Source organism: Solanum stenotomum, chromosome 1, assembly GCF_019186545.1.
Source record: "Solanum stenotomum isolate F172 chromosome 1, ASM1918654v1, whole genome shotgun sequence".
NCBI classification, from domain to species: domain Eukaryota; kingdom Viridiplantae; phylum Streptophyta; class Magnoliopsida; order Solanales; family Solanaceae; genus Solanum; species Solanum stenotomum.
The window spans coordinates 48,518,005-48,544,953 of NC_064282.1; the positions used below are offsets into that span (position 1 = coordinate 48,518,005).

Here is a 26,949-nt window from a genome sequence, read left to right on the forward strand (position 1 = left end):
TTAATGATGCAATTACAGGTTCTTAGGATCCTCAACAAGAGCCCGTTAAGATCAATTCGTCTGCTCACCATCTCTTTGAGTAAGACCTCCTTGCTTTCGGAGGACCCCAGTTTTATGAGTTGTTAGTATTAGTAAAATTTTGAGTAGTCGTGGGTTTTGTCCCAACACATGTCCCTGGACGTAGCCGGCACTCGATATCACCCAGACACATATTTTTCTCTGTTGTGTGATATCTTTAGTTAAGTATGAATTATGTCAAAAAATGATAAGTCCTCATAGAAAACCTTTTTCATTGTAATATTTATTACCTCTACTTACCATAGTTTCACACTAATAGATTGTTTCATCTATAGAACAACCTATGACATGACCAAGCTATCTCAAATAATCTTTTCATATTTTAAATTTTCTAGAAAAATGCAAACATGTTTTTGGATAGGAAGAGATAATAATATCAATAATAAATAGATAGAGTCATTTCACAAATCACTACAATAAATAAAATAGTAGTTTTCGAGTTTGAAAATTTATCATTAGCTTTAGTCAGATGGATCTAAGCTTTTCATGATTTTCCTTCTTTATCTAGTCATTTTTTTCATTTTTTTCATTTTTCCATTTTAAGTATGTAAGTTCTAATAAATCTAGGTCAAAATAAAGGAGATCGATTCTCTTATATTTGGCCAAACTACAAGAGAAACAATTGTTACTGCGGTGAGGATTAATTTAATATGTGATAGAGTTTGCAGTAACTTTTAACAATTTCATTAAAAATAGAAGCTTTTAAAATTAATTTGACCCAAAAATGTAACTTTTTTAGAAAGAAAATTGGATGTAGGATGATTTTTTTCACACATTCAATGAGTTAAGTGAAACTTAAGAGATGCAACACCACAACCATTATTGATCTTGTTACATAATGCATACTGTTGATGAATACACCTTTTTATTTCTATGTTTTTTTTGGGTATTGTATCACTTGATTAAGTTCTTAAAATATAACATGAAACATAGTAAGTGAGTAATTTACATCCTTTTTAAAAAAACCTTCTCCATCACTTCATGCAAGTTCTTAGTTTACAAAAGTTTTAACTAATTTTTTAATATTTTCTACTTGGTATGGATAAGCAGTACAAAGTTGGTGATGAGGATGCAACATTGATGGAAGTTCCCATATCTTTACTTGAACTTCAAGAATCAAAAACTGGTGTTGTTGAGGTAAGCTTTTGAAATCCAATTACAAATTGTTAGTTTTCGACCTTTTGAGATATGCACAAAAATCTTTTGATGGATTCTTAAACAATTTTTTAATTGTGTTATGAAAGAAAGAAAAATATTATTCTCTAAAGCTAAAATATATGGATTGTATCACAACATCAATATTTAAATATTTTATATAAATAAATATAAGTAAAAATTCGAATCCCCAATTTTGCGGTTTTTTAGTGAAGTCCTACAGTAATGCCGAAAAATGATAGGTCTTTCAAGATAACTTTCGCCCATATAATATTATTTACCATTATAAAATTAAGGGAAAATTATGCAAAATGGCAAACATCTAAAGTATATTCTGTAATATAGTTATAGCTTTTATTATTTTTAATCCATGGTTGTAGTGTTGAGAATTTTTGCTATTCAGTTTCCCAATTGTATAAATTCAGAATTTGTATATTCCGGTCTCTGATTCTATAAATTCTGAATTTGTATAATTTAGTTCTTGATTGTACAAATCGAAACTTTGTATATGCTTACCCTAGCTATTTGTATAAGGTTTATGAAAAATTCATAATACATTATCATATTTGTATATTGCCAAGCGTAATATACAAATGAAGTTCTGAAAATTTCAAAACGCATAAACTTTAAATTTATATATATTTATCCTTTTTGTATATTCACAAGCAAAATATACAAACGGTCAAGCAAAATATAGAAACTGCAGCCTCCATTACAAACAAAACTATAGTTATGTAGCACAATTACTGAAACTATGGCTATAGAACCGTATTATGTCTATTATCTTTGTTATTTCTTAAATTTTCTCTATAATTAATTTCTACTTTATAAGGAGAATTTTTTTTTTGAGAAAATATTTTCAAGCATCAACATAAATAAATAAATTTATTCATTCGGAATTTTCTTTTTTAGTGTTAGTTGTATAATAGAAGAAAGAAAACGGTTTTCTTTCTAAAGATAAAACATTTGAATCGCCTAACAACAACAACATTTAACTCTTCATTAATCCCAAACAAGTTGAAATTGATTATATGAATTCTCATTTCTCCATTTAAGCTTAATTAATCATTTCATAGTCATTAAATGAAAATAAGAATAAAAAAATCTTAAATGCATATAAATAATAGTAATAATTATAGTAGTAGTATGAGAATTTCTCTAATAAGTCTAAGACCTCTTATTTGTTTTAAGATTATATATAAGATATCTAAATTTTAATGTATATTTGACTAAACAAATGTACATTAACAATCTCTTACTAAACTACTCAATATTAAGATGATGTATTAAAATATGAATACTAAATAATAGGGCTACTTATTATTTAACATATAATATATAAAATATTTCTTTATTTAAAATTTAATAAATACAAAGTTTAGGAAAAATGGCTAAAATGACACTAATGTATGATCGAATTTGTAGTAACATACTCATACTTTATGGAGTACCTAGTATCCACTTGAATATTGTTTTAAAGAATCATTTTGACATATGTGTCAAAACTCGATTGTGGAAGAATATAATTATTCATGAGATTGCATTTCAAAAGTCAGTTAGTTTCTGTAACGCCCCACTTTTTGAAAGAACTAGAATTAGAAAGAAACCGTTTTTAGAAATAATCAAATTTGGAAAGTTTTAAAAAGTTAAACAAAGTATGAGTTTTGGGTCAACCTCAAATGACCATAACTTCTAGCACATGATGATTTAAGTGGGCTACAAGATACCGTAAGAACGGTCCTTGAATTATCTTTCCAACGCCACTGAGTTTGTGCAATTTCAAGCTCGTATGAGAGAGATATGCCCATTTGAAGTTGGGTTGTCTAGATAAGGAAAGTCAAAACTGGATTTTAGAAGGGTATTATGGTCTTTCCACTACCCAATTAATTAAATTTGTTTTTCATAATTAAGTTGGGGTCTAATTACGCTTTATAAAATTAAGTTAGGATTTTGAGAGAAGAGAAAAGAAGAGGAGAAAAGAGGAGAAGAAGCAAGGATTCGTCGCGTTCTTGAAGTTAAGCTTGTGGATTTCGCCAAGGTTTGATCCCTACGAGGTATGTGAGATAACATAGTGTTGGGTTAGTTCACCCACGCACCAATCATGATTTAATTCAGTGAAATTAGGTTCTTGAAAGTATAGAAATTGAGTTCTTGATGGATTGTGTTGAAGTNTTTTTAAAGAACTAAAATTAGAAAGAAACCGTTTTTAGAAATAATCAAATTTGGAAAGTTAAGCAAAGTATGAGTTTTGGGTCAACTTCAAATGACCATAAATCCTAGCACAGGATGATTTAGGTGGGCTACAAGATACCGTAAGAACGGTCCTTGAATTATCTTTCCAATGCCACCGAGTTTGTGCAATTTCGAGTTCGTATGAGGGAGATATGCCCATTTGAAGTTGGGTTGTCCAGATAAGGAAAGTCAAAACTGGATTTTAGAAGGGTATTATGGTCTTTTCACTACCCAATTAATTAAATTTGTTTTTCATAATTAAGTTGGGGTCTAATTACGCTTCATAAAATTAAGTTAGGGTTTTGAGAGAAGAAAAAAGAAGAGGAGAAAAGTGGAGAAGAAGAAAGGATTCATTGCGTTCTTGAAGTTAAGCTTGTGGATTTCGCCAAGGGTTGATCCCTACGAGGTATGTGAGATAACATAGCATTGGGTTAATTCACCCACGCGCCAATCATGATTTAATTCAGCGAAATTATGTTCTTGAAAGTATAGAAATTGAGTTCTTGATGGATTGTGTTGAAGTTTCTATTGGGTTCTTGGTTGTTGAAGTTCTTGAGAATTTCTTGAGTTAGATTCATGAAAGTTGATGTTGTTTTGAGTAGATTGTTTCATATTTTGGTTATGTATTTGAATCTAAGTGTCTGGGAAAGGAACCATTTGAATCTAGATGGTTTAGAGTTGAAAAATGACTAAGAAAATTCGTCAAAAAATCTGGGACAAGGGGTAGGGCACCGGGCCACTCAGAGCGCCCTACATCAGTGCCTGAAGTTTGGGCTCTGGGGTGCCGTGCCACTTAGAGCGTCCCAACTCGGCTCCTGAAGTTTTGGCTCTGGTGCCCCGTGCCACTCAGAGCGCCAGGAATGCCAGGTCTTCTACCCTTTCCCACTTCTTTCCGTTTGAGTACCCTTGAAACGTACCTATGTTTTCTAGTTGATTTCTACACTCTAAGGTACGTCCAAATATCATGATATCATCCATAAACATGAATCATAACCTTGAATTCATAAATTCAAATTCAAGGAAAGTTAAGAGTCAAGTCTAGATAGTTCCTAAAGTATTTTCAAAAATATTTTACGAATGCTTTAAACTTGTTTTAAGACTTGAGTTTTGAGTTGAGTAAAGAGTAAAGAGTGAAGTTCATGTCTTCAAAAGAGTACATGGGGACTCTGTATTCCCAAGGAGCAAATGTTTTCACATTAAAACAAGAAAGGAAACACCGATTTCCAACAGTACCTTTGAGCTAGTTTTTCAGTAAAGAGTAAATGCTTTCACAATTAAGCAAGAGAGGGAACACTGATTTCATAAAGAGCCTTTGTGCTAGTTTTTGAGTAATTATCTCTAACCACAGAAAGAGTTATGTAGCCATCAGGGGTAGAAAAGGGTCATACTTTTTAGATGATTCCTTAGTGCTTTTTGGCATAGACTAGTGGATCCATTTAGTAGTTAGGTTCTATACCCTCGACAAGGTACAGGACGGCCCTGGAAGCATGAGGCAAAACGATGTATCATCACATAGCTCTTAAGTGATGGTTTTTGGTTAGAGAAACTCCCACGGAAGTATTTTTGTATTCTTATATACACAGAGTTAATTGTATTTTTATATACCCACAGAGTTTATATTATATCCTTGCATACAAACTGAGTTACTATTGTATTTCTAAATACACAGATTTGTTATCCATGTTTTAAAAGCTTTTCTTTATATTGCATTCATATTATTGATTTGTATTGAAATGAGTTAAGTTGAGTTGAGTTGAGCCCAAGTATGTTCTTTCAGTTACTTTCAAGCTTATGTTTTGTTTTAGAATTCCCCTCATATACTTGTACATTCAATGTATTGATGTCATTTAGTCTGCATCATTCTTATGATGCATATACAGTTAACCAAGATCAGCACCCAGCGTTTCGTTGATCCAGTTGAGCATTCAGAGTCTTGTGGTGAGCCTCCATGCTTTCTGGAGGATCCCTTTTATTACTTTATCAGTTAGTTCATTAGGATGTCGTGTGTCTTGTCCCGACGTCCATCTAAGTTGTTAGAGGCTTCATAGATAGTTAGTTGATGTTAGTCCTTGAGTCTTTTCCATTTCATTTATGTTGAGACTTGAGCTGCCATTTTGGCCAGTTGAATGTTGATCTTTAAAACATTCTAAGTTATTTGTTAAGACAGTTTAGTTTGATTGTATTTCAATACTTTCTTTTATCATGAGTAAGTCTTCCGCTAAGAGTTAAGTCAGGCCAAGGGTTGCTTGATGCCAGCAATGGTTCTTGATGTCACTCCTGCCCAGGGTGTAGGTTCGGGGAGTGACAGTTTCTTCTAGGAAAAATTGAAGTCTGAATGAAGGGATCTCCATTTTTATTTTTATTTTATAAGTGTAAATGAGTGATAACGACCAAAACTCTTTTTTTTTACCTTTTGATCAATGTATGTGTACAAAAGAAATAATTTTTTTTATGTTTTATTTATCCCGCCAGATAAATGTCAAATAAGTACTTTAAAAAAATATTTTGGGGGTGATAGGACCGCCATAAAGTATGAGTGTGTTAGAGCAAATTGAGTCATAGTAAATGTGTATTTTCATCCATTTTACCTTAAATGTAAGAAAACTAAAACTAATCTAATACTAAATCAATAAAATATTTTTAAAAAGTTATATGATGGTTGATGGTTGTGATGGCTAGCTACATTAGTGGTGTATGTCAATTGAGGATGGTGTATTGACTAATGATGGTGTTGTGGATTGTAGCTATTGATAGTGATTATGGTAGAAGTTAAATGTAGTAGTTTGTTGGTGATTGATAGTTGGACAATAGTGATAACTAATGATTATGGTGATAGATGATGGTGGTTGACATTATATAATTGTGACTTATGATGATGATTGTCAATAAGGTTCGATGATTTTTATTCTAATGATGGTTATTGTAAATAATAATTGTAAATAGTAGTTGTTGGTGGTGTTAGTTGATTGTAATGATTTGGTATGGTGGTCATTAAGAATGATAGTTGTGGATATTTTATTATGGCAGATGATAATAGTGATAACTAATGATTGTGGTGATAGATGATGGTTGACAATATATAGTTGTGACATAAGATGGTGATTGTCGATAAAGTTCAATGATTTTTGTTCTACTGATGGTTTGTGTCAATAATAACTGTAAATAGTAGTTGTTAGTGGTGTTAGCTGATTGTAATGATTTGGTATGGTGGTCACTAAGAATGGTAGTTGTTGGTAATTTATTATGGTAGTTGATAACTATGGAAAAAGATGACAATGACTAAATCGAATTGGTGAACTGTTATCTTTTAAGAAATCTTTGAATAGATATGTTAATGATATTAGATTTTGTTAGAGATCTTAATTATTCATACCTATTCATACACATCAATTGAGTGTATCGTTAAAAATCTACTTGATGGTTAAGGTGAGACTGATTAGATTCCAACATAAAAAGATACACACTAAATGATTGACATTTGATTGATTAATATTTAATCTTAATGAAGTAAAAATAAATGAGACCTAAATTCTAATTTTCACTAGTAGATATCACCTATATGTATCTTTTTTTCTATTGTGTGATATCTTTAGTTAAGTTTGCTTTTATGCTAAAAAATGGTAAGTCCTTTGAGTCAACTTTCTTTGATATAATTATTAACACCTTCAGTAATAACATTTTACTCTAGTGAACCGATATATCTATAAAAGAACTTACGACATGAACAAACTATCACGATCTTATCTCATTTTATCATTTTTAAAAAGATGTATACAATATTTTTGTTTAGGAGGAAAATTACATTAGTGATAATCAGATAGATTCATTTCACATATCAGTGTAACAATAACCTGGTTGTCACTCCCCGAAGCTACCCCCAAGGCATAAACACGGGACCAAGGAACATGAGTGACCCCAAGTTAACTCTGAGCTGGCATATCATAAGCATACATAAAAGGAATACTGTGCGGAAGCATAAGATATAAGATATACTGAAATTATAGGGAATACCTATTCTAAGTCTGAATATATATAACTGAGTTTAATGACAACTGAAAGATCAAACTCAAACTAAAACTGAATCTAAACTATGTCTGAATAAAAGCCTCTACAGACTAGAGATTCTGATACATGTCCCCACCTAACTCTAGAAAAACTGAAACTAAAAGAATAAAAATGGAAAGATAACATGTCACTCGTCCTCGAAGAATAAGGACTCACCACTGATGATGTAGAACTGGAGATCGGGAAACGATCTATGCGTGATCTGAATGTTGAGGACCTGAACCTGCATCACAAGAAGATGTAGCGCAGAGTATGTGTCAGTACTTGAAAGGTACTGAGCATGCAGGGTAGAATAAAGTTGAATAAAACGTATAACTGAACAAAGCGATAAAGTGATGTTATAATCTGAACATGATAAATATGCTAAATATGAGCTAACTGAATTTAGTGACCAAGTTTATAATATACTGAAACTGGAGATTGAACTGTAATTGATAACCTGGTCAATATACTAGAGTCTGTCTGTGGGAGCTACTAATAACCGATAAAAAACCACATGAGTTAAATGAGGAGTCCGATGTATGCGCCCTATTGAGAGGATCCAATATACCTTGCCAGGGGTATAGAGGCATGACTGGCGTGATCACTAAGTATAATGCACACAGAGGGGACTTACCTACGGGGGCACGTAGTTCTGGGACTATGAGGGTGACTGACCCTAGACAAACTCGGTATTAAGCCTACTCCCAATAGAATGTATAAAATACAATATAACTGAAATAAACTGGATAGCTCAACATTCTGACATGCTAACTGAAATGCAACATTATAAAACTAATAATGATACATTCAATATCTGAGGCACGAATATCTATTTATACTGGCCTAGAAAGTGTAATTCATGAACAAAACGAATCTACATAATTAGGGTTCTAAATTTCATGCAAGAAACTAAGTTAAATTATTACGAAACTATGATAATCTAATTTGGAGTATTCTAACAGCTAAATTACAATAATTTCTAACATTCAAGAAACCCTAGGTCTAGATTCTGACTAAAATCTAGGGACCTAATGGGTGAAAGTAACCCACTAGTGAAATCCCACATACCTCATGATGAATTCAATGGAGAAATCTTTTGATTTTGGCGATGAAACTGATGAAAACTTGTTGCGTTCTTGGACTAGGGTTGCTCGACTCTTTCTCTTTCTTTTCATTCAACTTGGATGAATTTTGGAGAATGAGTTGACTTGGGTAAGTTATAATTATGTTTCTAGGCTAAAACTGACAAAAATGATGTAGTTTAGGGGTTAAACGATGTAGTTTAGAGGTCCAACACATACGGAAAAGACCCCTAACTTAAAAGTTATTGGGGGTCACCGACAGAACAGATCGACGAACCGTGGGTGGACTAACGATCCATTCTGATCGGCCGTCGAATGACGTCTAGTAGCTGGATTCTGAGGGTCTAACCCACGGTCTGGGACCACGAACTATGGCCTGACCTACGGTTTGTAGGTCTTGGCGTGGGCTGACCCTTAGTGGGATTTTCTGGACCTTTTTTGGGAGGGCTTCAGGTGGTGAACAATGGACCACTAGGACAGACCGTGGGTCATGCTACGATCCGTAGGTGGTGCCCGTTGATGGCACCTATAACTTCTGAAATCTGTATTTTTGGTAGTTCTAACATATGGGGTGTTACATTATCTCCCCCTTGGGAACATTTGTCCTCGAATGAAGGCTAAACTAGCTGAAATAGAGGGAAAGAGATGCAACCCTACCACTAAGTACTGGAAACTAAAATCTAACTAAACTAAGTTCCAAGAACATGCAAATATGCTGAAAATGCAAGTATAGCTGAAGGAATATGATACTAGGATTGAATTTATGCATGAGTAACTGAAAGACTAGACAAGAACTATTACCTCAAGTTGGAATGAAATCAGAAGGAAAGAGATAAGGATACATGGCCTTCATGGCTGCTTCAGCCTCCCAAGTATCTCCCTCTACGGACGGACTCCTCCACAAAACCTTAACTGAAGCGACTTCTTTGTTTCTCAACCTTCGAACCTGCGATCAAGAACTTCAACTGGCACATCTTCATATGTGAGACTATCCTTCACAGCCACACTTTCTAATGGCACAATAGATGTTGGATCACCCACACACTTCTTCAACAACAAAATGTGAAAGACCGGATAGACTGCTGCTAGTTCTGCTGGCAACTCTAACTCATAAGACACTTTACAAATTCTTTTCAAGATCTTGTAAAGACCTACATATCTGGGACTAAGCTTTTCTTTCTTGCCAAATCTCATCACCCCCTTCATAGGTGACACTTTCAGGAAAACCCAATCATCAATTTGGAACTCCAAGTCCCTTCTCCTTACATATGCATAGGACTTCTGACGACTCTGGGCTGTCTTAAGTCTATCTCTGATGAGCTGAACTTTTTCCACTGCATCATGAACTGAATCTGGCCCTATCAAGGCTGCTTCACCTATTTCAAACCAACCAACTAGAAATCTACATCTACGCCCATATAATGCCTCATAAGAGGCCATCTGAATACTAAAATGGTAGCTATTACTGTAGGCAAACTCTATAAGAGGAAGGTGATCATCCCAACTACCCCTGAAGTCGATCACGCAAGCTCTCAACATGTCCTCTAAGGTCTGAATGGTATGCTCTGCCTGACCATCCATTTGTGGATGAAATGTTATGTTGAGATTAACTTGAGTACCAAGACCTTCCTGAAATGACTACCAAAAATGATAGGTAAATTGAGGACCTCTATCTGACATGATAGACAAAGGAACCTCGTGCAACCTGACTATCTCATTAATGTAAAGCTTGGCGTAATCCTCTGCCGAATCTGTAGTCTTGACAACCAAAAATTGTGAAGACTTAGTAACTCTGTCAACTATCACCAAAATGGAGTCATGTTGTCTGCGAGTACGAGGTAAACCTGTAATGAAGTCCATATTGACCACCTCCCACCTCCCACTTCCACGTAGGACTGTTAATCACTTGAGAAATACTTCTTAGTTTCTAATGTTCTACCTTCACTTGTTGACAGTTCGGGCACTTAGCCACAAAATCTTCTATATCTCTTTTCATACCATTCCACCAAAAGACTTCATGCAGATCACGGTACATCTTAGTGGCACCTAGATGAATAGAATACTTGGAGTTATGGGATTCTGCAAGAATCTACTGTCTCAACTCACCTACCTTAGGAACACATAAATGGCCCTGATAACGAAGCACACCATCTCCTCAGGAGAAAACCTCAACCCTCTGCTGATGAACTGCACCCTTCAGTTGAAGCAATATAGGATCACTACCTTGTTTTTCCTTAACCTCCGCTACTAATGAATATTCTGAGCCATTCTAAACGGTTACACTACCATCTGATATGCTCATGAAAGTCCTTAAGAACGAGAAAGCCGACTAAAAGGCAGCATCTATTTGATGCATCATCACATGGCCCCCGTGTAACTCCTCGAGAATCATGTCATTCGCTAAGGTGAACTCCTAAGCGAGCAAGCCGGTGAACATCTTTCGCTAATTCATTCTTTTATTCCTCAACATGCGCTACACTACCCATAGATAGTCTGCTAAAAGCATCAGCTACTACATTGGCCTTATCAGGATGGTAAAGCATATTTATATCATAGTCCTTGAGGAATTCAAGCCATCTCATCTGACGAAGATTCAACTCTTTCTGGGTGAACAGATATTGACTGTGAACACATCTACGTGAACACCATACAAGTAATGTCTCCAAATCTTAAGGGAAAATACCACTGCTGCAAGCTCGAGGTCATGAGTCGGATAGTTATTATCATGCACCTTAAGTTGTCTAGAAGCATAAGTTATTACCTTACTTAGTTGCATCAACACACAACACATGCCGACTCTGGATGCATCACAATAGATCACATAGCCATCTAAAACCTTCTGGTAAAGTCAAGACAAGAGTTGTAGTCAACCTAATTTTTAGTTTTGCAAAGCTCTTCTCAAACTCATCTGACACATGAAACTTGCCTTTTTTCTATGTCAACTTAGTCAATGGATAAGCTATTGATAAAAATCCTTCCATGAACCTTCTGTAATAACCAGTCAAACCCAAGAAACTTCTGATATCTGGTGGATCTGGGCCATTGTTTGACTGCATCTATTTTATGAGAATCCACTCGAATCCCTTCGCTAGATAGTATATGCTCAAGGAAAGCAATTGATTGTAACCAAAACTCACATTTGCAAAACTTAGCGAATAACTGGCGATCTTTGAGAGTTTGCAGGATAATCCTCAAATGAGTCGCACGTTCTTTCTCATTCCTAGAGTAAATGAGGATATCATCAATAAAGACGATAACGAACAAGTCCAAATATTGAACACCCTGTTCATCAAATCCATGAAAGTTGCATGAGCATTGGTTAGTCCAAATGATATAACTACAAATTCATAGTGACCATATCGAGTTCTGAAGGTTGTTTTAGGATGTCACTATCTCTGACTCTGAGTTGATGATAACCGAATCTGAGGTCTATCTTCGAAAAATGACTAACACCGTGAAGTTGGTCAAACAAGTCATCAATCTTGGGGATGGGATACTTATTATTGATTGTGACTTTGTTCAACTGTAGATAGTCAATGCACATCCTGAGAGAACCATCTTTCTTTTTCACGAACAACACTGGTGCACCCCATGGGAAAATACTAGGTCTGATGAAACCCTTATCTAGAAGGTCTTTCAGCAGCTCTTTCAATTTCGTAAGCTTAACTGGAGCCATTTTGTAAATAGGAATATAAATAGGAAGGAGATCAATTCCAAAGTCGATTTCCCTTTCGGGAGGAACTCTGGGAAAATCTTCTGAAAACACTTCTGGGAACTCATTTACTAAAGGAACTGACTCAAGAGTTGGGGTTTCGGAGCTTGAATCCTTAACCTAAACTAGATGATAGATATACCCCTTCGAAATCATCTTTCTGGCCTTAAGGTAAGAAATGAATGACCCATAGGCACTGAGCTACTACCCGTCAATTCTAAGATTGACTCATCTGGAAACTGGAAACGAACGAACCTAGTTCTACAATCGATTGAGGCATAGCAGGAATGTAAGCAATCCATGCCTATAATGATATCAAAGTCTACCATTTCTAACTCGACAAGATCTCCTGAGGTGACTTTCTAAGAGACTGTGACAGGGAAATTATTGTATACCCATCTAGCTATAACTGGGTTACCAACTAAGGTAGAGACTGACAAGGGTTCTAAAAGAGTTTCTGGATTGACACCAAATGTTACTACTATAAAGGGAGTTACAAAAGAAAGAGTATCCCCTGGATCTAACACTACAAAAACATCTAAAGAATGACTCAAAGGATACCAGTGACATCAAGAGAATCTTCTTGGTCTTGGCGAGCTTGGAGAGCATAGAGCCTCTCTTGGCGTTGACCGCCACCTGTACCACATGACATACCCTACTAAGTTGGGTGACCTATTGGTGTTGCTGGAGCGGTAGACTGAGTCCTATTATTATTATCTTTTTGCCCCTGTCTGGAAGAAGGAAAATCTTTCAACCTATGGCCATACTGACCACACCCAAAGAATCTTTCCTTGCCTGCAAGACACTCGCCCGAATGGTTCTTACCGTACTTTGGAAAAGTTGGGTAGGTCCTATTTCCTGAAAAACTCCCCTGAGACTTAGAGCTTGGTGCCCTACTATTCTGATCCTGTCGAAACTGTGAGTGATTTCCACCACCCAATTTCTACTGAGAGTACTCATAGTTCCCTATTCTAGCTTTCTTGTTGTCCTTAGCTATTTCTTTAAGTTTATCTCCTTCAACCTGATGAGCATGAGTCATGAGCCTAGAGATACTCATATCCTCTAACAACATAGCATTTATGCACTCTGTCTTCACTAAGTCGGATACTCCAAACAGAAACTTACTCATTTGTGCCTTTGGATCGGCAACCATATGTGAGCATACCTAGAGAGTTAGGTGAAATTAAGTCCATACTCTTGGACTGACATTGTACCTTGTCTCAAATTCATAAACACCTGAGCTTTAGCCTCTCTCAACTCTCTTAGGAAGAACATATCCAGAAAAGATTCGGTAAAACACTCCCAAGTCATAAGAGTTGCATCCACACTCCTGTTTTCTTTCCACTGAGTGTACCATATGTGAGCCACATCCTTAAGCTGGTAGGATGCCAACTCTAACCTATCATTACCAGTCACTTGCATCATTCCAAAGATTTTCTTAACCTCATCAATGAAGTTATGTGGGTCCTCACCAACTTGCGACCCTAAAAACTCAAGCGGATTCATCCTAAAAAAATCTCAAACTCTAGCTGCCATTGATCCACCATTTCTAGTAGTAGGATTTGGAACCTGCTGATTGTTTCGGTTAGTCATACTCTGAGCCAAAAGTTGAATCGCCTTTCGAAACTCTGCATTCGAAACCTCATGGTCTGGGACTAGAGGGACTGCATTAGCATTGCGTGCATTAGCATTCCTTGGTTAAGCTCTACGAGGAGGCATGATCTAAAACGCATAACGTCGAATTAGAAACGAGAAGTTGGATCATACCTTACGCACAATAAGAGTAGCAAAGAAAGTGATGTTATCCTAAAACACTTCGTAGTCTCCCTCTCATTAGATGTGGTGCACTTTATACCCATGAAAGAGACTCTACTTAGTGCGGCTTTTCAGATTTCCTAGGACTCTTAAACCTAATGCTTTGATACCAAGTTTGTCACTCCCCAAAGATACCCCTAAGGTGTAAACATGGGACCTAGGATCACGAGTGACCCCAAGTTAACCCTGAGCTGGCATATCATAAGCATACTTAAAATAAATACTATGTGGAAGCATAAGACATGAGATAAACTGAAATGATAGGGAATACTCATTCTAAGTCTGAATATATATAACTAAATTTAATGACAACTAAAAGATCAAACTCAAACTAAAACTGAATCTAAACTATGTCTAATAAAAGCCTCTACTAACTAGAGACGTTGAGACATGTCCCCAGCTAACTCTAGCAAAACTGAAGCTAAAAGGCTGAAAATGGAAAGATAACATGTCACTCATCCTCGAAGAATGAGGACTCACCACTGATGCTACTGAACTGGAGATTAGGAACAGATCTACGCGTGATCTAAATGCTGAGGACCTGAACCTACATCACGAGAAGATGTAGCGTAGAGTATGCGTCAGTACTTGAAAGGTACTGAGCATGCAGGATAGAATAAAGTTGAATAAAACATATAACTGAATAGAGTGATAAACCGATGCTATAATTTGAACATGATAAATATGCTAAACATGCTAAATATGAACTAACTGAATGTAGTCACCAAGTTTATAATATACTGAAACTGAAGACTGAACTGTAACTGATAACCTGGTCAATACACTAGAGTCTGTTTGTGGAAGCTACTTATAGCCGACATAAAACCACATGAGCTAAATGTGGAGTCCGATGTATACGCCCCATCGAGAGGACCCAATATACCTTGCCAAGGGTATAGAGGCATCACTAACTTGATCACTAAGTATAATGCCCACATAGGGGACTTACCTATGGGGCACGTAGTTCTGGGACTATGAGGGTGACTGACCCTAGTCCAACTCTATATTAAGCCTACTCCTAATAGAATGTATAAAATACAATATAACTAAAATAAACTGGATAGCTCAAGATTCTGACATACTAACTAAAATGCAACATTGTAATACTAATAATGAGACATTCAATATTTGAGGCATGTATATCTGTTTAAACTGGCCTAGCAAGTGTAATTCATGAACAAAACGAATCTACACAACTAGGGTTCTGAATTTCATGCAAGAAACTAAGTTGAATTGTTACGAAACTATGATAATCTGATTTGGAGTATTCTAACAGCTAAATCACAATAATTTCTAACATTCAAGAAACTAGGTCTAGATAATATCAAGGGAATCAAGATTCTGACAGAAATCTAGGGACCTAATGGGTTAAAGGAACCCACTAGTGAAATTCCACATACCTGGTGACGAATTCTACGGAGAAATCTTTCGATTTTGGGGATGAAACTAATGAAAACTTGTTACGTTCTTAGACTAGGGCTGCTCAACTCTTTCTCTTTTTTTTCGTTCAACTTGGATGAATTTTGGAGAATAAGTTGACTTGGGTAAGTTCTAATTAAGTTTCTAGGCTAAAACTTACCAAAACGACGTAGTTTAAGGGTCTAACGCATAGGGAAAAGACCAAAAGACCCTGACTTAAAAGCTGTCGGGGGTCACCGACGGACCATGGGTGGACCGACGGTCCGTTCTGGTCGGCCGTCGAATGATGTCTGGGAGCCAGATTCTGAGGGTCTGAACACAGCCCGAGACCACGGAATGTGGCCTGACCTGCAGTCCGTAGTTCCTTGCGTGAGCTGACCCTTAGCGGAATTTTCTGGACCTTTTCTGTGAGGGCTGCAGGTGGTGAACCACGGACCACCAGGACGGACCATTGGTCACCCTACAGTCCATGGGTGGTGCCCGTCGATGGCACCTGCAACTTCTGAAATTAGTATATTTGGTAGTTCTATCATATGGGGTGTTACACTGGTAGTTTTGGAGTTTGAATTTCTTTACAAGTACTAGTCAGATGGATCTAAGCTTTTCATGATTTTTTTCCTCTCTTTATTTAACCATTTATTTTATTTTTCTATTTCANCTCCAAAGATTTTCTTAACCTTATCAATGAAGTTATGTGGGTCCTCACCAACTTGCGACCCTTAAAACTCAAGCGGATTCATCCTAACAAAATATCAAACTCTAGTTGCCATTGATCCACCATTTCTAGTAGTAGGATCTGGAACCTGCTGATTGTTTTGGTTAGTCATACTCTGAGCCAAAAGTTGAATCGCCTTTCGAAACTCTGCATTCGAAACCTCATGGTCTGGGACTAGAGGGAATGCATTAGCGTTGCGTGTATTAGCATTCCTTTGTTAAGCTCTACGAGGAGGCATGATCTGAAACGCATAACGTCGAATTAGAAATGAGAAGTTGGATCATACCTTACGCACAATAAAAGTAGCAAAGAAAGTGATGTTTTCGTAAAACACTTTGTAGTCTCCCTCTCATTAGATGTGGTGCACTTTATACCTATGAAAGAGACTCTACTTAGTACGGTCTTTCAGATTTCCTAGGACTCTTAAACTTAATGCTCCGATACCAAGTTTGTCACTCCCCGAAGATACCCCTAAGGCGTAAACATGGGACCTAGGGTCACGAGTGACCCCAAGTTAACCCTGAGTTGGCATATCATAAGCATACTTAAAAGAAATACTATGCGGAAGCATAAGACATGAGATAAACTGAAATAATGGGGAATACCCATTCTAAGTCTGAATATATATAACTAAATTTAATGACAACTAAAAGATCAAACTCAAACTAAAACTGAATCTAAACTATGTCTGAATAAAAGCCTCTACTGACTAGAGATGTTCAGACATGTCCCCAGCTAACTCTAGCAAAACTGAAGCTAAAAGACTGAAAATGGAAAGATAACATGTCACTCATCCTCGAAGAATAAGGACTCACCACTAATACTACTGAACTGGAGATTGGGAACCGATCTATGTGTGATCTAAATGCTGAGGACCTGAACCTAAATATGAACTAACTGAATGTAGTGACCAAGTTTATAATATACTGAAACTGAAGACTGAACTGTAACTGATAACTTGGTCAATACACTAGAATCTGTCTGTGGGAGCTACGTACTTATAACCGACATAAAACCATATGTGCTAAATGTGGAGTCCGATGTATACGCCCCATCGAGAGGACCCAATATACCTTGCCAAGGCTATAAAGGCATCACTAGCTTGATCACTAAGTATAATGCCCACATAGGGGACTTACCTATGGGGGCACATAGTTCTGGGACTATGAGGAAGACTGACCCTAGTCCAACTCTGTATTAAGCCTACTCCTAATAGAATATATAAAATACAATATAACTAAAATAAACTGGATAGCTCAAGATTCTGACATGCTAACTGAAATGCAACATTGTAATACTAATAATGAGACATTCAATATTTGAGGCATGTATATCTGTTTAAACTGGCCTAGCAAGTGTAATTCATGAACTAAACGAATCTACACAACTAGGGTTCTGAATTTCATGCAAGAAACTAAGTTGAATTGTTACGAAACTATGATAATCTGATTTGGAGTATTCTAACAGCTAAATCACAATAATTTCTAACATTCAAGAAACTAGGTCTAGATAATATCAAGGGAATCAAGATTCTGACAGAAATCTAGGGACCTAATGGGTTAAAGGAACCCACTAGTGAAATTCCACATACCTGGTGACGAATTCTACGGAGAAATCTTTCGATTTTGGGGATGAAACTAATGAAAACTTGTTACGTTCTTAGACTAGGGCTGCTCAACTCTTTCTCTTTTTTTTCGTTCAACTTGGATGAATTTTGGAGAATAAGTTGACTTGGGTAAGTTCTAATTAAGTTTCTAGGCTAAAACTTACCAAAACGACGTAGTTTAAGGGTCTAACGCATAGGGAAAAGACCAAAAGACCCTGACTTAAAAGCTGTCGGGGGTCACCGACGGACCATGGGTGGACCGACGGTCCGTTCTGGTCGGCCGTCGAATGATGTCTGGGAGCCAGATTCTGAGGGTCTGAACACAGCCCGAGACCACGGAATGTGGCCTGACCTGCAGTCCGTAGTTCCTTGCGTGAGCTGACCCTTAGCGGAATTTTCTGGACCTTTTCTGTGAGGGCTGCAGGTGGTGAACCACGGACCACCAGGACGGACCATTGGTCACCCTACAGTCCATGGGTGGTGCCCGTCGATGGCACCTGCAACTTCTGAAATTAGTATATTTGGTAGTTCTATCATATGGGGTGTTACACTGGTAGTTTTGGAGTTTGAATTTCTTTACAAGTACTAGTCAGATGGATCTAAGCTTTTCATGATTTTTTTCCTCTCTTTATTTAACCATTTATTTTATTTTTCTATTTCAAGGATGCAAACTCTAGTAAATCGTGGTCATAAAAGAGAAGATCAATCATCTTAGATTTGGCCAAATTTAAAAAGCAATAATTGTTATATTTGTGATAGCCCTAGAGGTTGTATTTGCATTAATAAATTCTTTAGAAAAATAAATTATTTAGGATGAAACTATTTATCACATAACGAATTGAGTCATCTTAAGAGATGCATGACCACAACCATCATTGATCTTCTTAGAGAGTGCATAAGATTGATGAACATTCACCCTTTTGTTTTATATTTTGGGTATTCTATCACTTAGATTATGTTCTTAAAATGTTACTTAATACATACATACAAATTAGTAGCAAGCGAGCAATTTTCATCTCTTTTAGAAAATATTCTCCATTATTTCACACAAATTTTTGTTTTACTAAATATCTAACTAATTTTTTCATATTTTCTTCTAGAATATGGATAAGCAACGTAAAGTTGATAATGATAAGGATGCAATATTAATAGAAGTTCCAATATCTTTTTATCATACATGATGAATCAACAACCGTTTTTTTAGAGGTAAGCTTTTTAAAAGTTTCTCCAATTATAAAGTTTTTAGTTTATTTTCTTTCAAGTCATGTACAAAAATATTTTGATGGATTCATGAACAATTTTTTAATGTTAATTGTGTGATGAAATAAAGAACAATATTATTCTCTTTAGCTAAAACATATGGCTTGTATCACAACAATAACCTTTGAATATGTCATACATCTAACAATAAGTTAAATATATACTCTTTCCATTCCAATTCATGTGATGTAGTTTCACTAGACACAAATATGGAAAGGCTTTGATATGTATGCTCCAAAATCATCCTTAAAAATATGAAGTTTTAAATATAAGAGTACACCTTTATGAATATTTTTTCAAATAAGTGAAACCCAACATGGTAAAAAGGTAAATAGTCTCATTAAACATTTGCAAAATAAGGACATATGTCATCTTTTTGAAACTGATTAAAAAAAAGTGTGCCATATAAATTGTAACACATGGAGTATATGATTAATAATATTTTTAATAATACTTTTATAGGTTATCCAATAAGTCTAAATTATATTCTCCAATTGTGCTTTTTTTTAGTTAAGTCCTATATTCATGTAAAAAATAATAGGTCTTTCAAGATAACTTTCGTCCATATAACACTATTTATTGTTGTGAAAATATCGTGAATTAACTAGCACACAATTACAAACAAAGAAAATAGAGAAGAAAAAATAATACAAGCATTTAACGAGGTTTGGCTAGGCCTAATCCTCTAAGCGAAAAAGCAGAGAGAGTTTTCCACTATTAAAGAAAAGAAAAAGTGTTTTCTTTACAATCCTCTCAAACCTTTAGGACTAGATTGTGTCGTGTACCATGCTTTATAATCCCCAACTATATCCCTATATATAAATTTCAGTAGTCCCAAACCTATAAGGAAAAAGTTCTCCCAATCCTAGAAGGACAATATATTCCTTTTCCAAATCTATTAGGACAAAAGGACTTTTAAATCAATAGTGATTATGAGTTTCCTAAAATATACAAGGGAAAAATTCAAAACATAATAAACAATTATTATAGAATTAATGGTTATGACGCATGAAGAAATTTTTTATTTTTGAGAAAAAAAATTCAAGTATTAAAAATATATAAATATTTGTTTTTTGAAATCCAAACCATACATGATCTAGAAAATTACAATGGTATCACCTCGGTACAAAAATCGTAAGGTTATGAAAGAAATCAAACATCTACCCTTGATTAAACTCACCACATACGGAAGTCTTTTGAACCCTTTATACCCATATCAAAAATATTAGATTAATAAACAAGCATCTGAGATGAAATCATAATATGAAATCAAGTTCAAGCTTTGTTTGTACATGCAATTTGAATTTTTAAATTGTATTTTTGGCTCATAAACATAAAACCCCCCATAATTTATGAAAACTACCAAAAGTACCCCAATTCTTTCTTTTTATAGTCATACCAAATATGCAAAAGTTCATGACAAAAGAAAATACACCATAAAAAAGTTATTCTAAAAAAAATATAATATTTATAGATAAAACTTTAATTTTTTTTCAATGAAAAGGTAACATTAATCATGAGTTGTAGTGTAATACTCTTTAATAAAATTGAACTTGGTCAATACAATTAGTAACTTATCATCATGTTCACATTTTGTAAATATTTCGTTAGCCTTTTGGTATTCTTGCAAAAAATTACGTAATTACATCATTGTTTTTTCTATATATAATATAAACTGGTGTGTCAATATTTGTATTTGAAAAATATGAAATCATGATATGAAATTCTCAAGTCAAGATTTTAAGAGAATTTGAGATTTCATCTCATAATTTAAAATCACGAGATGAAATCACTTATCCAAATGCTAATTTTCATCTAATGATTTAAAATTACAAGAGAAAACTGCATGTCCAAACGCCCACTAACTAAACATGGTAATTTTGATGAAAATTGAACAAACTTTGAATTAACATAGAGCACTTGACTTACTATCATTACTCCTCTCAAACTATGTTATAGATAAATATATTAAATTATAAATTAATTTGTGTGACCATTGAAACTATAATTTCTTTACAAGAATAGAAAGTAAAAATTTATTTTTATGTGAAGATGCTAGGCAAGTTACTAAGAAGTTTGAGTTTCTCAAGAAAATCATTGCACTTGTTATTGACAGGGCCGGCTCTTGCCTATTAAATTTAAGGCATTGGCCTTATTGGGGGCCTCAAATTTCTACAAATAAAAAATTATGTATCTTAACCCCATTAAAATAGAAGAATTCAAGAAAATATTGTTTTGCATTCTTACATTCTCTTCGCTAACACTCACATTATTTATCATTTTTAACTAATTTTGCACTCTATTTCTTTAAATCTTTGATAGTTAGAGTAATACTCTCTCAAAAATATGAATCAATAGTCAAAAAGTGTTGAACAAAGTGAATTACAAAAATTTTTTTATATTTCTTCGTAAAATTTTCATATTAAATTAGGTATACCAAGTTATCAACTTTTTGAATCAGATTCTATGATTCTAGCTCTTTTCTTTAAAGTTTATCAACTTATTACTTATAGAATTATGTTAACAATTCATATAATAATTGTCTCAATAAAAGGATGTTTTTCAATGTTGAATTGATAAAATCTTACCTAACAATAATAATTAAAAAAAGTATTTGAAAAAATCATTTATATAAAAGATATTAAGTAGTAATTTACATCTAAAAATATAGAAAAATAAATAAATACAAATAAAGTTTATTTAGATTTTAGGCCTTTAATTAAAATTTCGCTTTAGGACTCGAATTATGTTGAGCCGTCCCTGGTTATTGAAATCATAAGACTTATGGAAAAACATCTATTTCTTTATCTTTTGTGATATTCTATAACTTTTATTAAGTTTTAAAAGATTAATAACATGTACAAATTACTAGCAAACTAACAATTTCATCTTTATTTCTTTAAATGATATATTTTTGATTATTTCCTCCAATATCACTTCACACAATTTTTAATGTTACATAATATATAACTAAATGTTTCATATTTTATACTAGAAAATGGATAAGCACCACCAAGTTGATCATAGAGATGCAATAATGACAGTTCTCATATCTTCTATTGCACCACAAGCTGGTGTCTCATTGGTAAGCTTTGAAAAAATCCTCTATTGTTTAACATACTTATTATAAAGTGTTTAGTTTTTTTTTCTATTAAGACATGTACACAAATCTTTTGATCTATTCAGTAATAACTTTTTTATTTCATTCTACTAAAAAATGGATAAGCACCACAAAGTTGATCGTATAGATGCAATAATGGTAGTTTACATATCTTCTATTGCACCACAAGTCGGTGTCTTATTGGTATGCTTTGAAAAATTCCTCTATTGTTTAACATACTTATTATAAGGTACTTAGTTTTGTTTTCTTTGATNATTGCACCACAAGCTGGTGTCTCATTGGTAAGCTTTGAAAAAATCCTCTATTGTTTAACATACTTATTATAAAGTGTTTAGTTTTTTTTTCTATTAAGACATGTACACAAATCTTTTGATCTATTTGGTAATAACTTTTTTATTTCATATTTTCTACTAAAAAAATGGATAAGCACCACAAAGTTGATCGTATAGATGCAATAATGGTAGTTTCCATATCTTCTATTGCACCACAAGTCGGTGTCATATTGGTATGCTTTGAAAAATTCCTCTATTGTTTAACATACTTATTATAAGGTACTTAGTTTTGTTTTCTTTGATCTATTCGGTAATAACTTTTTAAATATTAGTTATCTTATTGAAGAAAGATAAAAAAAATTCTAGAGCTAAACATCTAAGTCGCATAACAACAACAACAACATATAACTATATCTCAATTCAAAAAAAAAAAAATTGGCTATGTGAATCCTCATGTCTCTATTTAAACTAAATTGATCACGCTATAGTGACATAAATAATAATAAAAGTAAAATAGTAATTTTAATACATATAGATAATCAGTGGAAGATCCAGGAATTTACGGCTATGGGTGCTCACTATTTTTAACATAAACTTATATCAAGAGCGTAATTGCGAGCTAAAATTCATCAACGTAGACATTACTTTTTTTCAATTCAATGCAACAGACAATAGGAATATTTGAATTGGTTAAAAAAAGAGGTACCTTCACATACCATTGTAATTATCAAAAAGGCAAACCAACGAGAAGGAGGACTTTTTCGCTTTTAAATTGGAGAACTGAAATAAAGGCGCTAGAACAAATTGTTTTTTCCGTCCTTTTCATTTTTCCTAATTTGACTGATGAGAAAGAAAAAGTTAATAGACATGGAAGATCATGACCGTTTATATTTTTTGGAGAATAAGTTACATAATAGACATGAGCAGTGACCAATTCAAAATTTTAAAACTGTGGTTACTTTTTAAGCTATCAATCATAAAATATAAATGTATAAATTTAACACTTGTCTTAAGAAAGATAATTATATTTAAATAAGATAGCGAAAAAAATCAATAAGAAAAGAATAAAAATTATCTTGAAAAAGGAATTTTGTTTAAGAAAAATTAGAAATAGGACAATTTGTGAAAAGGTAGAAAGAAAAGAGCTGATTTTAAAATAAGAAGAATGACACTAGAGGGAATCGAACCTAGGCATTTAAGCAATATATGACCATCAGTACCTACTAACAATCAGTGCACCAACTAAGCCATTTATTTATTGGGTGCTCGCTTTTTATTTTATATGATACTGCCTTGATTTTGATATAAGTATATATAGTTCAATACGAGCTTAATGGGTGCTCGAGCACCCGGACATCCCCATGTGGGTCCGCCCCTGCAGATAATAGTAATAGTAGTAGTAGTATTAGAAGTTGTCTAACAAGTTTAACGTCTCATTTCATTTTTATGATTATATATAAGACGTCAAAATCTAAATGTGTATTTGAATGATAAGATGTGCATGAATCTTTGAATAAACATCTTTGTTTTAAGATGATGTATTAAGATTTGAATACTAAAATATAAGACTGCTTATTATTGTACATCTCTCAATTAAACAATTTCCTTTGAAAGAGAAGCTTTTAAAATTAGTTTTCACCAAAAATATAGATAGAATAAAATTTTGATTTAGGATGAAACTTTTCATCTCACACCAAATTATTTAGTGAATCTTCATAACCACAACCATCATTGATCTTGTTACAAAATGCATAAGATTGATGATCAAATATTTTTTTGGGCATTCTAGCACTTTGATTATGTCACGACCCGATTTATCAAGTCATGATGGCACCTACTATAACCCGCCAGCAGGTAAGCCAACCCGTNATTCTTTAATTTAAAAATGACCTGGAGGGTCATTACAGATTAAGTTCTTAAAATGTTACTTCTATAATATATATATTTGTGTGTGTGCATTTGCATGTGTGTGTAAATTACTAGCAAGCGAGCAATTTTAATCTTTTTCTTGAAAGCCTTTTCTATTACTCTACACAATTTTTCATTTTACAAAATATCTAATTATTTTTTTCATACTTTCGACTAGAATATGCATAAGAAGTACCGAGTTGATGGTGATGAGGATGCAACATTAATGGACGTTTCTATATCTTTAATTGCACTGGAAAAAGCAAACGCTGATGTTTTGCAGGTTCGCTTTGGAAAAATTACTCCAATTATAAGTTGTTTGTTTTTGTTTCTTTTAATACATTCACAAAAATCTTTTGATAAATTCCTAAACAAAATTTTAATGTTAATTGTGTTTGAAAACAAGATAATTGTTCTTCTCTAAAGTAAAAAGATATGATATGTATCACAACAACATTTAAATATGTCATATTAATAATTAAAAGAATATATATAAAAACACAACAATAAACCTAGTGTAATCCTACGAAATGGGGTATGCGGAGAATAAAGTGTACACAGACCTAATCATTACCTTTTAGGTAGAGTTGTTGTTTCTGAAAAACCCTTTAGCTCAAGAAAAAAACAGTCCAAGGAAGTATGTGTGTGTATAAGCTAATTCTAGAGTTTCATTCAAAATTAACTGTACAAATACGTCGGAAACAGTTAGACCTAGACTTCTAGATAGAAGTAGAAGAAACATACGTCATCGTATTGTGTTGGCCAGGTCATGATCTTTTGGAATATAAAATATGATGCTCAAATATCTTGTGTGCCACTTGATGACAAAATGTTAATGCTCCCCACTTTGTCTAGATAATTACCTTTTGAGAATATATATTGGATAAATGTAAATTTCGTAAATATTGTTTTGGTGGCAGAATGAGATTATACCAAAAAATATGCATTACATGCATAAAGATACATTTGAACAGAGAAGGCAAAATTGGATCATCAATAATACTTCTCGTCCAAGTGGCTTAATAATAAGATTATGTAAGTTTCCTTTTGAATAATCTGCATGTTTTCTTGCCGACAAAATCGATTATGTATATTTTCTTTGATGAGATTGTGAAAAAAAATAAGCATTTAATTATTATTGATAAACAGGTCTACCATCATTTGAAGACAAACAAAAAATTTCGATCTTTGATAGAAGTGTAAAAAATTGTTGTATATGGGGAAGTTCCTGAAATAACAAAGAAATCAAGAGAAAATGAAGAAACATCGCAGGTTAGCTCAAAAACAAATATCTTAGAATACATAATGAGATTGACTCTTTTATACATTATCATTAAAATGATTTCATTTGCAGGTGACACCGATACGTAAATCACATGTGCGCAGTAAAAAGTTGATAAAAAATTATGTAGTTGGAACGTACNGTGGCTTAATAATAAGATTATATAAGTTTCCTTTTGAATAATCTGCATGTTTTCCTGCCAACAAAATCGATTATGTATATTTTCATTGTGAAAAAAATAAGCATTTAATTATTATTGATAAACAGGTCTACCATCATTTGGAGACAAACAAAAAATTTTGATCTTTGATAGAAGTGTAAAAATTTGTTGTATATGGGGAAGTTCCTGAAACAACAAAGAAATCAAGAGAAAATGAAGAAACATCGCAGGTTAGCTCAAAAACAAATATCTTAGAATACATAATGCGATTGACTCTTTTATACATTATCATTAAAATGATTTAATTTGCAGGTGACACCGAGACGTAAATCACATGTGCGCGGTAAAAAGTTGATCAAAAATTATGTAGTTGGAACATGTACTAAATCTTATAATGGGGTATACATTAAAAATTGGAGAGAAGCTAACTACTTATCTGAACGTGACATTCCTTCCAGCATTGGTAAGCTAGTTCCTATATATACATATTGTTGTTGTTGTTTTCACGTTCATTATCTTTGTCTTAGTTGATTTTTATAATTTTTTTATGGCCAGAAAAAAAGAGAAAAAGAGAAAACGAAGATTTATATGGGCATCAACAGGTGAACTTGGGAGATGATGCAACACGTGTCAACTCAGGAGATGCTACATTGAGTACTCCAATACAGTTTTTTTTTTTATCTTTGAGATTGTGAGCTCATACCCGAAGCACACAATGAAAATCTTTCTTAAAAAAAATGCTATTGTATTAATTAGTTATTCAACTGAATATTTATAAAAGTTATCTTTCTTAGGTTATTTAAGAAATTATTAATATATTATTCATTTTCTTTCTAAAATAGTTATTGATACTTTGCGGTCTCAATTTGATTTCTCACAATTTGGTATCATGAATTTATGATCAGTATTTTATTTTATAAAATTAAAGTAATAATATATTTTTTTATAGAATATATGATAACTAACAAATGAAAGATAAATAGTATGAGCAAATTAAACTGCTTTAAATGAAAATTACATTAGAATGTGTTTGCTTAAAATACAATATAAATTTTGACGGTGAGAATGAGGAAAATAATAGCCAT

The 26,949-nt window shown here is 33.7% G+C and overlaps 1 pseudogene; it reads left to right on the top strand.

Annotated features, from left to right (window-relative positions):
- Positions 1 to 1,116: 1,116 nt before the first annotated feature.
- On the top strand, positions 1,117 to 26,596 carry LOC125853624 (uncharacterized; annotated as a pseudogene).
- Positions 26,597 to 26,949: the final 353 nt, after the last annotated feature.